Below are 16,428 nucleotides of genomic sequence, written 5' to 3'. Positions count from 1 at the left end.
TCTGGCAAGCACAGAGCCCATGTCAAATGCGCTTCATTCAAGCCACGTGGTTTGGAGCTTGGTGGGACCCCGTGGAACACTGGGCCATCCACCTGTTCACTGAGGAGTCTACAGCCACTCCTCTGTCCACTCATCTATAGTAACTCTGTCCATCCATTTCTCTTCAGTCATCTGTTCACTCGTCCGTATAACCACTCCTTTGTCTACCCGTCTACAACCACTCTTCTATGTTCTTGCCCATCCACATGCATTCATACATCTGCTACGGTGACCACCTGTTCCAGTTTGCCCAGAACTGTCTCGATGTTAGCACTAAAAGTCCAGCATCCTGTGAAACCCCTTATTCCCAGGCAAACCGAGAAGGTTGGTTGGTTGGGCCATTGGCCCCCAGGCATCCCGCAGTACACCCACCCACCCATCTCACCTCCTGTCTTCCCTTACCGGGTCCCGGGGGCACTATACAGTGTGTGGGGGGGGTGAGGGTGAGGGGTGGCTCCTCCTCTCCCCACTGCCCCGCCCCCGACCCCGCCCTATCCGGAAGCCGCCGTAGTGAATCTCGGCACCCTAGCAACAGCGGCTTTCGGACCAACCAGTCCGCGAGCGCGGTTCCGGGTGCGAGCCAATAGAGAGGGGCACTGGGAGCGAGGCGCGGGGGGCGGGGCCCGGCTCAGCCGCCGCCATCTTGGTGAGAGAGAAACAATAGGACGGAAGCGCCGCGGGACCGGGCCAGGGCCGCAGGTAACGCCCGCCTTACGGGCTGACTGAACTTGCTGTCCGGGGGGGTTTGGGGGAAGATCTTTCCGGGCCTTTGGTGCGGTGGGGTCTCTGGGCATTGGGGATCTCCCCAGGTCATTTTGGAAAGGGGGTCTCCCCCGGTCTTTGTGGGGTCGGATTTCTCTGGTCATTTGGAAGGCGCAGTATTTCTTCAGGTCACTGGGGAGAAGTGATTTTCCTTGGTTTTGGGGCACAGAATCTTCTTGGGTTATTGGGAGTGGTCTTTTCGGTTTTGGGGGACTGGATCATCCCCGGTCATTGAAGAGGTCTCTCCTGGTCTTTGGGGAGCAAGATCTCCTGGATCATTGGGGAGCCTTCCCCAGGTCATTGGCAGCCACGATCTCCCAGGTTAATGAGAGGAGCGTCTCGGTGGTTGTTTAGGTGGTGAAGTCCGCCCAGCTCCTCAGGCGCTGTTACCTGAGACCGGCAGGTGTGCAGCCATTTTGGGTGTTGAATGCCAGTTGGGACAGTCAGCTGGTGTTTGGTGGGGTATCCGCACACCTAACCTTATTGTCGAAAGGATGTCTTAAAATGGATCAGAGCGTCCCTTCTTTTTGTACTGCTATTTTTACCGTTGTTGGAACTTTAATTTCCTTCACATCTGATTACAGGCTGCTTTTGTCTTTTGCATCCTAATTTATTTCGATGTAATATTTTATTCGGTCTCATGAGAAAGCTGCGCTAGCAGAAAATGAGTCAGTGTTGTGAAAATAAAATGTAGAAACCAGTAAAATCTAGTGCTCTTAAATATCAGGGGAAACGGAACGAGTCACTTCCTGAAATAAAACGTTTTGGTACATAGAACATGAAAAAATGAAATCATTTGGGAGAATAAAGTTTTAAGAGAAAGTATTGAAACTTTTGAAAAACAGTAACAAAAGTGTTGCAGATCACCAGTTTTATGATTTTTTTAAATGAGCCATGATTACAGTAATTTTGATGAGTTTAAATATTTATAATATTTGCTGCATTTGCATTTTTAGCATAATGACAGCTAACATTTTAGGTGATCTGAGATGCTTATTTACAAAGGTTGTTGCTGTGGGCTTCTGTGTAATTGTGTCTTGTAACCAGGTGTTAAGTATTTAAAGAAAATTTTCGGATGTTAATGTTTTTTAACTTTAGTGACAGAATGAGAAACTGAGCAAAATGAATACTTTATCATTATTTGACATAGTAAGCCAGGGGATTGCTTGGTAACTTTTTCTTTGGAGAAAACGCTAGTTGAACTGTTAACTCTCATGCCAATTGGTTTACCTCCTTTGTGGTTTTAAAGTAGAATTCCATAGAAATCAAGTGAATGAGAACTAGGATTAGAATTGATGTAATTGTAGAGACCAGTTTAGCAGATGTGATAGACTTCTTTTGTGCTTTGGGGCTTCATAGGTGACAGACAGGTACACTGTACACACCAGCCCTATGTCTGTCTGAGCAGTGGAATGTGCGAGGAAGGAGCAACCGCTGACTGATGAACCTCAGCCAGTCTCCTTGCAGAGGGGTGCTAGAGCCTTCTGTAAGCACCGGAGATGTCACCGGTATCCAGGCAACCGGGATGAGCATGAGCCTCCCTGAGGCCAGCTTGTTGAGGTGAAAATTTTCCATTGTTTGGCTCATAAAGAGGATGCACTGGGGAAGAATTTTTCCCTTTAAGTGAAGTTATTTTATCTTAGAAGACAAATCGAACTCATTTTGTGTTAGAAAAGTAAGCAGATGATTCATGTGATTACATTTTATGGAATGTTTTTGTTTTTAATGGAAATTCTATTTTGCCTATATGCAAATATAATAAAAGTAACATGTTATAGTAGTAGTAGTGCTTTGCGGTATATTTTGGTGGCAAGGAAAAGTACTTTTCCCCAAAATTGAAATTTAGAGTCCATCTCAGAATTTGAAGGAAAAGATAAGTTTTCCAAGATGATGCTCAGTTGGTTTGGGTCTGTCGCTGTCACCAGCTTCAGCAGTTACTAACTCCTGGCCAGTCTCGTTTCCTCTACCTTCTACTCCCGCCTTTAAAAAACAAGAACAAAAAAGTTGGATTATTTTTTGAAGCATGTTCCAGAAATTTGGTTTTATCCGTAAATATTTCAGTGTATATCTTTAAAAGACAAGGAACTAGACACAGTATCTGCATTACCATTTTCCTGTCTACAAAACAGTGATAATTCCTTAATTTCATCAAATATCCAGTCATTTTCAAATGTCCCTGATTGTCTCATCATAATTTTTTTTTTAATAGTTGGTTTTCCAAATCAGGATCCAGATAAAGTTGTGTACATTGCATTTGATTGAAGTGACACTTGTATCTCTATTAGTATATGCCCTTGCTCACTCTGTTTTCTACTTTTTTATTTGTTGAAGCAACTGTTGTTCGTCCTGTAGAGTTTCCCGTCTGCTTCGTTTTGCTGGTTACTCCCTGTGCTTGAGAACTTTTGATTCTGGTGGCCAAGTTTGAAGGGATCTCTCCTGGGTTATTTGTCCTTTAAGTGATGATGTTGTGAAGGAACTGCCAAGTCTTAGTCAGATGGGAGCACCAAATTGTGAACTCTGAGGGTTTTCAGGGACTTAAAGGGCCACACTCTGAGAGACTTTCCTCCCTCAGTGTCATGTGGTCCAAAGTATCTGAGCCCTGGATGTGCCACATGGAACTAGGAAGAGGTTCTTACCCTTGACCTCTGGGAAGATGTAGATATTCTACCTCTATCTCTCTTTCCAGGCCTCCTTCTGTGTATCCTCTGCTCATAAGTAGTTCATATAGAGGCCTTCCTTAACCCCGTACTCTTCTTTCTTTCTTTGACATTATTCTTGGGTGTCTTTTGTCTTCCCTTTATTGGTAATTCCCAAGTCTGTTTTCAGTTTCTATTCACCCAGGTTCCAGTTCCACTGCTCCCAGTCCCACTGCTTCCAGCTGTCTGCTGAACATTTCTCGAGTGCCTGACCATCTTCTGTCTACAGCTCAACTCGTTCTCTCTTCCTCTCAGCTGTTCCTGACTTCATGAACAAAACACTTTTTTTGTGACTTGTGAAGGCCCAATATCTGACTTGTCCCTTTAATTTGATTCTGTGTACTTGGTTCTGAAGATAGAGTCCATGACTGCCTCTCCCCCATTGTATGCAAAGTTCTGTAGGGATGTTCAGGAGAGGTCCTTAGCTGTCTCAGATTCTCCAGGGGGTCAGTGCCCCTCTCAGCCAAAGGTTAAAAACAGTGTACTATATGTAGACATCTACCAAGTCCTACTTCTCTGCCCTCCCCCCTTTCCTTCTTTAATTCCATTGTGTGGGCTGAGTACCCCCATTGGGCTGGGCAAGACACCAGTTTCAGTGGATGCAGTGGAGGAGTCAGGAAGCCCCACATCCTGCCAGGCATGCCAGTGAGTGGGGGGAGTTGACGATAAAGAGGTCATTCCAGATGAAACAGGCATCTGGAGGCAGTAGCCCTGGTTCCTTGGCTCTGGGACCTGAGGACTGACTGTCAAAGAGCACACGTCCCCACCCAGTATAATCATCTTCCTCTAGAAAACTCCCAGGCACAGGGCAGTGAGGGCAGTGTTGCCTTCTTCCCTTCCATCTTTGTTTTTGTCATCTTCAAATAACCAGTATTATAAATTCATGAGCCAGCTAAGTTACCTGAAACATTTCTATGGCATGAAACCAACAAGAAGCTTGATAGCTTTCTACAGCATTCACAGTTTTTCTTCAGTTTTAAAAATTGTCTTATCTTGGAACTCCCTTTTTCACCTAATGAAGAGTTAGGTGCTTGTCTGTTCATTTGCTCCTTAAATCAAGTAATCAGGCATAGAAGGCTCCCAATAAATGCTGGTTCCTACTGGTGCTGTCCCTCCACCCAGGTCACTACAGCAGTCCTGTAGGGCCTCCATGAAGCCATATTTTCTATTCTCTCTCTGCCTGGTTAACTTTCCTAACATAAAACATCACCACCCTGTTCCAGAACCTGCAATGGCTTACATACATCAAAGTGAGCATGGTGTGCCTTTTTAATATATATACACTCTTTCCCATCAGTTCCAGTTCCAGGAATTGTTCTTTCAGGAACACTTCCGCAGGTGTGCAGGACAAATAGCACAGGTGACTGTCAGTTGGAGAAGTTGGTAAATACATTATGATTATGTGTGAATATTATGCAGCCTTTAAAAGGAATCATGTATAGATACGTGGAAAGACATCCAAGATAAATAGTTTTGTGGGAAAATGACAAAACATCATGTACAGCCCAATCCTATTTATATAAAGATTAGGAAATGAATGGAAGAAAATCTGGAGGATTGAAGAGATCTCAAATTAATAATGGTGGCCATTTTATCACATAAGTAGTTAAAAAAAAATCACAGTTTTTAAGGGTTGAGCAGCATGTCCCTTGGTACTTCCTTCCTCTGCCTGGCATTGAAGCTCCTTTTCCTTATCCTCCTTCTGTAAGAACAAGCCTCATATGCTCTCATCCCTGGGACCCACCTTACACTGTCAAATCTACTCTCTGATCTCTATCTCCTGTTGAATTCCTTGGAAGAACTGAGTAACAGCGGACTCAGGAGGACAGCTCACATTTGGGGACTGCTTAGCATGTGAACCAGGCAGTAGGCTAGGTATTTTATCTTGTTTCCACCTATGAACCTATTCTATACCTTACTGGGCATAGGTACTGGGGAGGCACTGGGCATAGGTAAAGCACCATTTATGTCCAAATATAAGGCAGTCCCCTGTTTCCCAGGGAGAAGATTTTTAAAAATTTTTTGCTACAACTCAAGTGTATAAATTAAAGGGATGTAGAGGAAAGTCAGATTTCTCATAATCTTTATTATTTTTAATTGCACATACAAACAGTCAATTATTGTTATCCATCGTGGTTATATTCTATAAAATCACTGCATACACTGAATTGGCCCCTATGGGAATTACAGGATTAGGTTCCTGAGAGGCTCTGTTGACAATGCTTTCATCAGCCAGTCTCTACATAACTTTAAGTGTTTCTGTTTAAAGATGCTTTATTTAATATATATAGTTGATTCGTGTATTTTCTTCTTCTGCCTGCTTGCAGATAACACTACACAGGACTTCAGCACTATGTTTGGGGGCCATTTTAAACAGTGAAATAACACATACAAAACACACATGAAAGCACAAAAATGTGAAAAACGTGGCACTGAAGATACCATGAAAAATATGTGAGCTGAAATGAGAAGGCAGAGTGTCACCTTGTTCTACCTCATCTGGGAACTTGTGCATGGAGTGACTCAAATTTTTCCCCACTTTGTGCATGAATACAAATGGCCACTACAGAGCCACAAGTACTGAATTTGAGGTTACAAATAAATTTAAGCATATAGGCAAATTTTCAAAAACAGAATCTGGGAATAATGAGGATTGACTGTATTTAAATATTATCTAAAATAACGTATTCCTTAGAAATTATGCTTTTTTCCACGTTTCATGAATTAGGGGTTTTTTGTTTGTTTTTGCAGTATCACACAATTTTATTAGAAATTAATGTTTGCTTCCATGACCTAAGCCAAACAACAGAGTTTTATAGTTATGTGATAAAGGAAAAATCCTCTTATGCCGGGACCTGTGTCATCCTTCTGGCAGGCCTCGGTTAAATACTAAATCCAATACACCCAGTACTGGTATGTTGAGAGCAGGCTTCCAGTTTTCTCAGAAACTCACAGGAAGGTTTGACCTTCATTCATGTTTTGTTATTTAGGCTGCTTAGAGTTGAAAAATTCAAGACAGCCAAGAGCTGCTTTCTGAATGGGACTGGGAAACCTTGAGAAAATAAAAACAAAAACTCCCCAACACTTAAGCCACAAAGTCTGATTAAAGAAGCTAAGAAAAAGTCATGAATTAGTTTTATTCCAACTTAACCTGCATGCATCTTTGCTGTTCCACCGCCACATTTGGAGGTATCTGGTGCTTTCTTGAGTGCATCATCCTTACCTTAGAGTGATAGAGCTGTGATACTGTCACTGGACCCTTCCCACGAGCTGGTTGGTGAATTCTGTAATATAACCCTTTTACTATGTTGATTTTTTTTCTGTAACAACTTCATTGAGTTATAATTCACATACCATACAGTCCAGTGATTTTTTAAAATTCATTTTTATTGAGATATATTCACATACCATGCAGTCATACGAAACAAAGCGTACATTCAGTTGTTTACAGTACCATTATATAGTTGTGCATTCATCACCAAAATTAATTTTTGACATTTTCATTACCACACACACAAAAATAAGAATAAAAATTAAAGTGAAAAAGAACAATTAAAGTAAAAAAGAACACTAGATGCCTTTTTTCTTTTTTTCTTTCCCCATTTTTCTACTCATCCATCCATAAACTAGACAAACGGATGTGTGTGGTCCCTATGGCTTTCCCAATCACATTGTCACCCCTCATAAGCTACATTTTTATACAATTGTCTTCAAGATTCATGGGTTCTGGGTAGTAGTTTGATAGTTTCAGGTATCTACCGCCAGCTGCCCCAATTCATTAAAACCTAAGAAAGGTTGTCTATATTGTGCGTAAGAGTGCCCACCAGAGTGACCTCTCGGCTCCTTTTGGAATCTCTCTGCCACTGAAGCTTATTTCATTTCCTTTCACATCCCGCTTTTGGTTGAGATGTTCTCCATCCCACGATGCTGGGTCTAGATTCCTCCCCAGGAGTCATATTCCATGTTGCCAGGGAGATTCACTCCCCTGGGTGTCAGATCCCATGTAGAGGGGAGGGCAGTGATTTCACCTGCCAAGTTGGCTTAGCTAGAAAGAGGGGGTCACATCTGAGCAACAAAGAGGCATTGGGGAGGAGGCTGTTAGGCACAGTTATAGGGAGGCCTTGCCTCTCCTTTGCAGCAGGTCTTCCCAAGGGCAAGTCCTGTGGTAGAGGGCTCAGCCCATCACATACCATACAGTCCAGTGATTTTTTTTTTTAACATATTTTATTGTGGAATATGACATATATACAGAAAAGTGATAATTTCAAAATACAGTTTAACAAGTAGTTATAGAGCAAATTTCAAAGTATAATATGGGCTACAGTTCCACAATTGCAGGTATTTCCTTCTGGCTATTCTAATACACTAGAAGTTAAAAAGAAATATCTATATAGTGATTCAGTGATCATAATCATTTGTTGAATCCTAACTTCTCTGTTACAACTCCTCCCTCTCATTTGATCATTCTCTTAATCTTTAGGGATATTTGGACAATGACCATTGTAACTTCTTTGTGTTGAAAAGGGGTGTTGACATTATGGGTAGGGAAATGCAACTGGTTGATGTTCTGGGAGACACTGGTACCTCTAAGTTTCAGGGTTTATCTGGCATAGGAACAATCTGGAGGTTTTAAGTTTCTGGAGAATAATATTAATAAGTAAAACTTTTGTAGAGTCTTTTCTTTAGGGTTTTCAGGAATACTGTTGGTTGGGACTTGGCATACTGTAGCAATTTATATCTGGCTGATGCTTGCATAAGAGTAACCTCCAGAATGACTTCTCAACTCTATTTGAAATCTCTTAGCTATGCTTTTTTGTTTGTTTTGTTTTTTTTATTTTGTTTTGTTTTGTTTAACAACACATCATAGAGATTGTTTACATCAGAACCTGGAGAGTGTTCATAGAGATGATGTGCCACGGAGTATTCTGTATTGTGGATGTGTTACATTTTATTTACTCATTGCCCTAAAAATGAATATTTAAGTTTTCCCAATGTCGGGCAATTTTAAAAGTGATAAGAAATATTTTGCTTATACATTATTTCTCACATATGCTGGTATAATTAAAGGCAACTTTTGGGTGTAGAATTGTTAGAGCATATATAGTTTTTATTTTAAAAAATATTTGTCAGTTTGTCATTTTATTGTGCAAGTATGGGTACAACAGGAGAGGGAAGGAAGAATGCTACAAAAGCCTGGGGACTCTGGTCTTTGAAAAGTCCTGGAATATTCTGACAATAAAGTGCATTCTGTTTTTATGATACTTTGAATATCAGAGTTACACCCTACTCAGCTCTCATTGAGAGACTTTCATATTTCCGGTTTTCTGCTTTCAAGATCAGTGACAGGTGTTTGGGTTTTGTAGCAGCTGATGACCATTTTCCAACTATTGTACTGGAATGGAAGCCTAAAAGCCCTTCGTGAAACAAAGTGTTCCCAACAGGTGAGATTTTCCAGTTAAGAACTGGTTTATGTGGTATGGACTAAGCAGATAATGGCTTGTCATGTTCCTAGGAGAGTTCCTTTGTTCAGATTTTTCCCTGTTTCAATTTGGCATCTTATTTGTGAAGAGCAGAAGACACCATAAAGAAATATATACAAGAGTCCAGTAGAGTCAGGAACCAACCATATACACACACTAAGAAGAATCCTAGCTGGGTTCAGGACTGATTCCAATACCTGTACTGAATGGAGGGACCATGAAAACAGACTTAATTTCTAAGCAAATGATGCACCTACTTGATGCACCTGGCCTGCCTACCTGCGTAGAACTTGTCCCCTCTTACCCTTTCCAATGTAGAATGAAACTTGAGACTGTATTACTGAAGAGAGGTCAAGTTTTAGGGAGAGGATTTTTCCCACCCCCACCAAAAGTTCCCAAGGGGCAGCAGAAATTATTATATGCGTGGACAAGCTGGCATTCAATCACTCCGATTTATTGGTTTGGATGTTTCTTCTTTATTTTCAGAAAACACAGCCTTACTATTTCTATTTCTTTATTATCTGTGAGAAGCATCATTCCTCTTTTCTAATGTCAAAGGCAAAACTCCCTCCTGTGTATTTAACAGTTTTTACCTGGTCCTCCAAGATTTATCCTTTCTTTCTCCACCTTTAGAATTTGAAAGACGGCAATTCAAGTTGAGAATTTCCTAACAGGCATTTATATGAGGAAGATATCCTCAACTGGTCAGCAAGATGAGGGTGGACATAAGAATTTTCCGTGTACTGTAGCCCCAGGAGTTTTTAGTTGCTCTTTGCTTAGAAAGTCTGGCTTACAAAATGTCAAAGACGGAAAAGAAATGAGTAGCTGATGATGACTGGCTATTTTTCTTTCCTTTTCCTTTGATTTTATAAAAGGCCTTTGAAATATGCTGGGTTGGTTCTAAACACTTTTCCATGATTGTTTTTAATTTGTTAAGATCATAAATAAATACCATATGTTCTTGAAAATAAAAATAAGCAAGGCATCCACTCCACACAATCTTCTTAAAATATATCCTTCAAACTTATATATGATGTTACAATGTATTGCATTTACTTCACATGGGAATTGGCAGGTAGTAACTCATTTTTAATTATGTGCAAAAGTAAGAGACACTATACCATGAGCGTACCATTGCTATATCAATAATAATAATGCCTATATTCTTTAATACATTTTAGAAGTTCTTTCTGTAATTGCTGTGAGACATTTGGACTGTCATTTTCCTTGTGCTAAATAAGCTGGCTCTCCTGGTTTCTAAGTCTTGACCTGAGGTATCCTTCACTAAAAACTTTCTGCTTACTAGACTTCTGCAATGGGTGTGACCCAAACCAATTCTGCCCAAGTCCCTCAGTGTAGCAAATTCCCTCACTCTGTCTTCCCATGGAGATAATGCTGAGCAGAAAGTTTCAATAAATAAATGAAATAATTGTTATAGGAATGCATTTCAAAGGAAGACTTGTATTATCTAGTGAGGTCAGAGCTTTGCTTTGTGCACGTGATGAGCCACTCCTAGTGGCTGAGTCAACCTGGAGTGACGTGCTTTTCTGTACCAGCTGAGCCCTTCTTTTCCTTTTTTTATTAAATTCAGTTTTATTGAAATACATTCGCACACCATACAATCATCCATGGTACACAATCCACTGTCCACAGTATGATAACATAGTTACGTGTTCATCACCACCATCTGTCTCTGAACATTTTCCTTACATCAGAAAGAACCAGAACAAGAATAAAAAATAAAAGTGAAAAAAGAACACCCAAAACATCCCCCCATCCCACCCCATTTGTCTTTTAGTTTTTATCCCCATTCCTCCACTCATCCATACACTAGATAAAGGGGGTATGATCCACAAGGTCTTCACAATCACACTGTCACCCCTTGTAATCTACATTATTATATAATTGTCTTCAGGAGTCCAGACTGCTGGGTTGGTAGTTTCAGGTATTTACTTCTAGCTATTCCAATACATTAAAACCTAAGAGGTGTTATCTATATAGTGCATAAGAATGTCCACCAGAGTGACCTCTCGACTCCATTTGAAATCTCTCAGCCACTGAAACTATTTCGTCTCATTTCTCTTCCCCCTTTTGGTCAAGAAGATACTCTCAGTCCCTCGATGCCGGGTCCACATTCATCCTCGGGAGTCATATTCTTCATTGCCAGGGAGATTTACACCCCTGGGAGTCGGGTCCCACGTAGGGGGGAGGGCAGCGAGTTCACCTGTTGAGATGGCTCAGTTAGAGAGAGAGAGGGCCACATCTGAGCAACAAAGAGGTACTCAGGGGGAGACTCTTAGGCACAACTACATGCAAGTTTAGACTCTCCTTTGCAGTAACGAGCTTCATGAGGGCAAGTCCCATGATCGAGGGCTCAGCACATCAAACCGCCAGTCCCAATGTTTCTGACAACATCAACACCAGTCCAGGTGAGGATGTCCAACACATCCACACCTTCCCCCAGATTCTCGGGGCTGGGGAGGGGGAGGCTGTAAATATATTTTTTATTATCTGCCCAAATTACTCTGGGATGTGTCACTATTTCACTCCAGCCTATACTAACCTACCGTATCTCACTTCCTATTCAAAGTTCCATACAATTGTGGTGTTTGGACAAATCGACTGTAGAGTTGTACTGTTTAGAAAATTTAGATCCTGTACCAAATAGATATCTCTTCCCTTGGTATCATATGGAAGTTGAAGTTTTAAAACACAATCAGTTTCAACCTTTACCCTTTGGCTTGGCTTGCCCTGGTCTTTTTTTTTTTTTTTTTTTTTTAATCATCATTTTATTGAGATATATTCACATACCACGCAGTCATACAAAACAAATTGTACTTTCGATTGTTTACAGTACCATTACATAGTTGTACATTCATCACCTAAATCAATCCCTGACACCTTCATTAGCACACACACAAAAATAACAAGAATAATAATTAGAGTGAAAAAGAGCAATTGAAGTAAAAAAGAACACTGGGTACCTTTGTCTGTTTGTTTCCTTCCCCTACTTTTCTACACATCCATCCATAAACTAGACAAAGTGGTGTTTGGTCCTTATGGCTTTCCCAATCCCATTGTCACCCCTCATAAGCTACATTTTTATACAACTGTCTTCGAGATTCATGGGTTCTGGGTTGTAGTTTGATAGTTTCAGGTATCCACCACCAGCTACCTCAATTCTTTAGAACCTAAAAAGGGTTGTCTAAAGTGTGCATAAGAGTGCCCACCAGAGTGACCTCTCGGCTCCTTTTGGAATCTCTCTGCCACTGAAGCTTATTTCATTTCCTTTCACATCCCCCTTTTGGTCAAGAAGATGTTCTCCGTCCCACGGTGCCAGGTCTACATTCCTCCCTGGGAGTCATATTCCACGTTGCCAGGGAGATTCACTTCCCTGGGTGTCTGATCCCACGTAGGGGGGAGTTGCCCTGGTCTTAACCAGACCTGCTTCATTCATATCACTAGTTGAAGTCTGGGCTCTTTTTCAGCTTTTTTTTTTTTTTTTTTTTTTTTTTGACAGTGGCTGTATGCACTAATACTGACATTCATATCTGCCAAGCTCTAGCTCTGAGTTTCAGGTGTCTCAGAGATATGCATTGTTCCAAAGACCAATCAGGTTATACTCTAGGGGATCAGCATCTCAAAGTTTAGAGATAGGCATTACAATTCAGGGATAGAGTTAACTGCTGTAAGAGCTTACAATCTAGGGACTTTTACAATTATTATGCCCATGTTAAGTCCAGTGATTTTTAATATATGCACAGTTATGCAACCATCACCACAAAATTTTAGAATTTTAGGATTTTCACCACCCCAGAACATCCTGTAGCCATTAGCGATAAATTCCTGTACCCCCTGTCCAAGTCCTAGGGAACCACTTTTTGTCTCTATAGATTTGCGTATTCTGGACATTTCATATAAATAGAAACACATAATATGTAGTCTTTTGTGACTGGCTTCTTTCAGTTAGTATGACGTTTCAAGTTCATTCATGTTATAGCGTGGATCAGAAATTCCTTTCTTTTTTACTGCTGAATAATATTCCATTGTATAGATATACCTCATTTATTTATCCATCAGTTGATGGACATTTGGATTGTTTCCACTTTTTTGCTATTACGAATAATGTTGATATGAACATATACAAGCTTTAGTGGGGACATGTTTTCATTTCTTTGGGGTATATGTCCAGGAGTGGAATTGCAGGGTCATATGGTAATTCTATCACTAATCATTTGAGGAAGTGCCAGAAGACTTTTCCAAAGCAGCTGCACTATTTCACATCCCCACCGAAAGGGTATGAGGGTTCTAATTTCTCCACATTCTCTTAACACTTATTATCTTTTTTATTCTAGCCATTCAAGTGAGTTTGAAATAGAACCTCTTGTGGATTTGATTTACATTTCACAGACAACTGATGATGTTGAGCTTCTTTTCCTTTGCTTATTGGCCAGTTTATCATTTTGGAAAAATGTCTGTTCGGTTCCAATATTTTTTAATTAGGTTATTTGTCTTTGTATTTTGTTTTAACACCTTTATTGAACTATAATTCACATACCATTTTTACCCATTTAAAGTTTACAATTCATTGGTTTTTAATATATTTACAGATTTATGCAACCATCACCACAGTCAACTAGAGAACATTTCATCACCTCAGAAAGAAACTCCTTATCCTTTAGCTCTAACTTACCTCACTCCTTTATGCCCTCCAGCCCTAAGCAACCACTAATTTACTTTTTATCTCTATAGATTTGCCTATTCTCAACACTTCATATAAATGGAATCATTGAATACATGGTCTTTTGTGACTGGCTTCTTTCATTGGTATTGTCCCAGCACCATTTGTTGAAAAGGCGAATTATTCTTTCCCTATAATATTGACTTGATACTCTTTTCAAATATCAGTTGATCATAAACGTGAGCTTTCCATTGAGCTACTTGTCTATCCTTAAGCCAGGACCACACTGTCTTGGATTTTTGCATCTCTGTTCATGGAGGGATATATATATATATTTTTTTTTTTTACTTTTTTTTTTTTTATTAAATTCAGTTTTATTGAAATACATTCACACACCATACAATCATCCATGATATACAATCCACTGTCCACAGTATGATAACATAGTTATGTGTTCATCACCACAATCTATCTCTGAACATTTTCCTTACATCAGAAAGAACCAGAACAAGAATAAAAAATAAAAGTGAAAAAAGAACACCCAAATCATCCCCCCCATCCCACCCCATTTGTCCTTTAGTTTTTATCCCCATTCCTCCACTCATCCATACACTAGATAAAGGGGGTGTGATCCACAAGGTCTTCACAATCACACTGTCACCCCTTGTAATCTACATTATTATATAATTGTCTTCAGAAGTCCAGACTGCTGGGTTGGAGTTTGGTAGTTTCAGGTATTTACTTCTAGCTGTTCCAATACATTAAAGCCTAAGAGGTGTTATCTATATAGTGCATAAGAATGTCCACCAGAGTGACCTCTTGACTCCATTTGGAATCTCTCAGCCAGTGAAACTATTTCGTCTCATTTTGCATCCCCCTTTTGGTCAAGAAGATACTCTCAGTCCCACGATGCCGGGTCCACATTCATCCCCAGGAGTCATACTCTGTGTTGCCAGGGAGATTTACACCCCTGGGAGTCGGGTCCCATGTAGCAGGGAGGGCAGCGAGTTCGCCTGTTGAGATGGCTCAGTTAGAGAGAGAGAGGGCCACATCTGAGCAACAAAGAGGTACTCAGGGGAGACTCTTAGGCACCATTACATACAAGTTTAGACTCTCCTTTGTGGTTATGGGCTTCATAAGGGCAAGTTCCATGCTCGAGGGCTCAGCACATCAAACCGCCAGTCCCAATGTTTGTGACAACATCAACACCAGTTCATGGAGGGATATTGATCTGTAGTTTTCTTACGATGTCTTTGACTAGTTTTGCTATCAGGACAATACTGGCCTCCTAAAATGAGTTAGAAAGGTTTTTTCCTCTTCTGCTTTTTGTAAGACTTTGGAAGAATTGGTATTAATTCTTTGAATGCTCAATAAAATTCACTAGTGAAGCCATCTAGGTCTGGGCTTTTTTGTGTGTTTTTTTGCTTACCAGCTCAATCTCTTTACTTGTTATAAGTCTATTCTGTTTTTTCTATTTCTTCTTAAGTCAGTGTCTTTCTAGGAATTATTCTATTTCATCTAAATTACTGTATTTGTTGGCATATAGATATACATAGTATTTTTTTATAATTATTTTTATTCTGTAAGGTTGGTGACAGGGTCTCCTCTTTCATTCCTGGATTTAGTAATTTGAATCTTGTCTCTGTTTTTTCTTGGTCAGTCTTGCTGACCAGTTTTGTTGATCTTTTTATAGAACCAGCTTTTGGTTTTGTTGATTTTTTTCTATATGGTTTTTCTGTTCTCTATATCATTAATTTCTATTCTTTATTACTTTTTTTGAAGACTTTATTTTTTAGGGCAGTTGTAGACTTACAGAAAAATCATGCAGAAAATTCAAGAGTTCCCATATTTACCCCCCCCCCACAGTTTTCCCTATCATTAACATTTTGCATTAGTGTAGTACATTTGTTATAATCTGAATCAGTATTAGAATTATATTATTAACTAGAGTCCATAGTTTGCATCAGGGTTCACTCTGTGTTGTACAGTTCTATAGGTCTTTAAAAATTTTATTGTGTTAACGTATATACAACCTAAAATTTTCCATATTAACCACTTTCAAGTATACAATTCAGTGGTTTTCATTAGGTTCACAATGTTGTGCTACCATAAATACCGTCTTTTACCAAAACTTTTCCAACACCGCAAACAAACTCTGTGCCAAGTAAGCATTAAGTCTCCTTTCCCTACTCCTACCCCTGCCCCTCTGTAACCCATATTATAATTTCTGACTATGAATTTGTATATTCTAATTACTTAATATAAGTGAGATCATAGAATATTTGTCCTTTTGTGTCTGGTTTATTTTATTTCACTCTACATGTTTTCAAGGTTCATCCATGTTGTTGCATGTATCAGAACTTCATTCCTTTTTATGACTGAATAATATCCCATTCTGTGTATATACTACATTTTGTTTATTCATTATCTCTGGATAGGCACTTGGGTTGCTTCCACCTCTTGGCTACTGTGAATAATGTCACTGTGAACATTGTTGAGCAAATATCTGTTCGAATCCCTGCTTTCAATTCTTTGGTATATGCCTAGAAATAGGATTGTCATACCATATGATAATTCTATACTTAACTTTCAGAGGAACCCCCAAACTCTTTTCCACAGTGGCTGCACCTTTTTACATTCTTACTGACAATGTACAAGGGTTCCTATTTCTTCCATCCTCACCAATGCTTGTTATTTTCAGTTTTTTAAATAATAGTCATCCTAGTGGGTACAAAGTGGTATTTCATTGTAGTTTTAATTTGCAATTACC

General features: G+C 39.9%; 1 protein-coding gene across 3 annotated transcripts in view; it reads left to right on the top strand.

The window, feature by feature from the left end:
• The first annotated feature begins 646 nt into the window (after positions 1–646).
• Positions 647–16,428, top strand: part of IP6K2 (inositol hexakisphosphate kinase 2) — a 53,053-nt gene continuing 37,271 nt past the window's right edge. For 2 of the 3 annotated variants that reach the window (XM_037850468.1, XM_037850447.1), the window contains exon 1: positions 647–738. The gene's annotated coding sequence lies outside the window, so the exon portion shown is untranslated. Of the gene's footprint in view, positions 739–1,892; positions 2,362–16,428 lie in introns of those variants that run through there. The other variant, XM_037850453.1, reaches the window with a different exon arrangement.

The sequence above is a fragment of the Choloepus didactylus genome, chromosome 1, assembly GCF_015220235.1.
Source record: "Choloepus didactylus isolate mChoDid1 chromosome 1, mChoDid1.pri, whole genome shotgun sequence".
NCBI lineage: Eukaryota > Metazoa > Chordata > Mammalia > Pilosa > Megalonychidae > Choloepus > Choloepus didactylus.
Note: the sequence above shows the minus strand (reverse complement) of the source record. Positions and strands in the feature narration are given on the sequence as shown.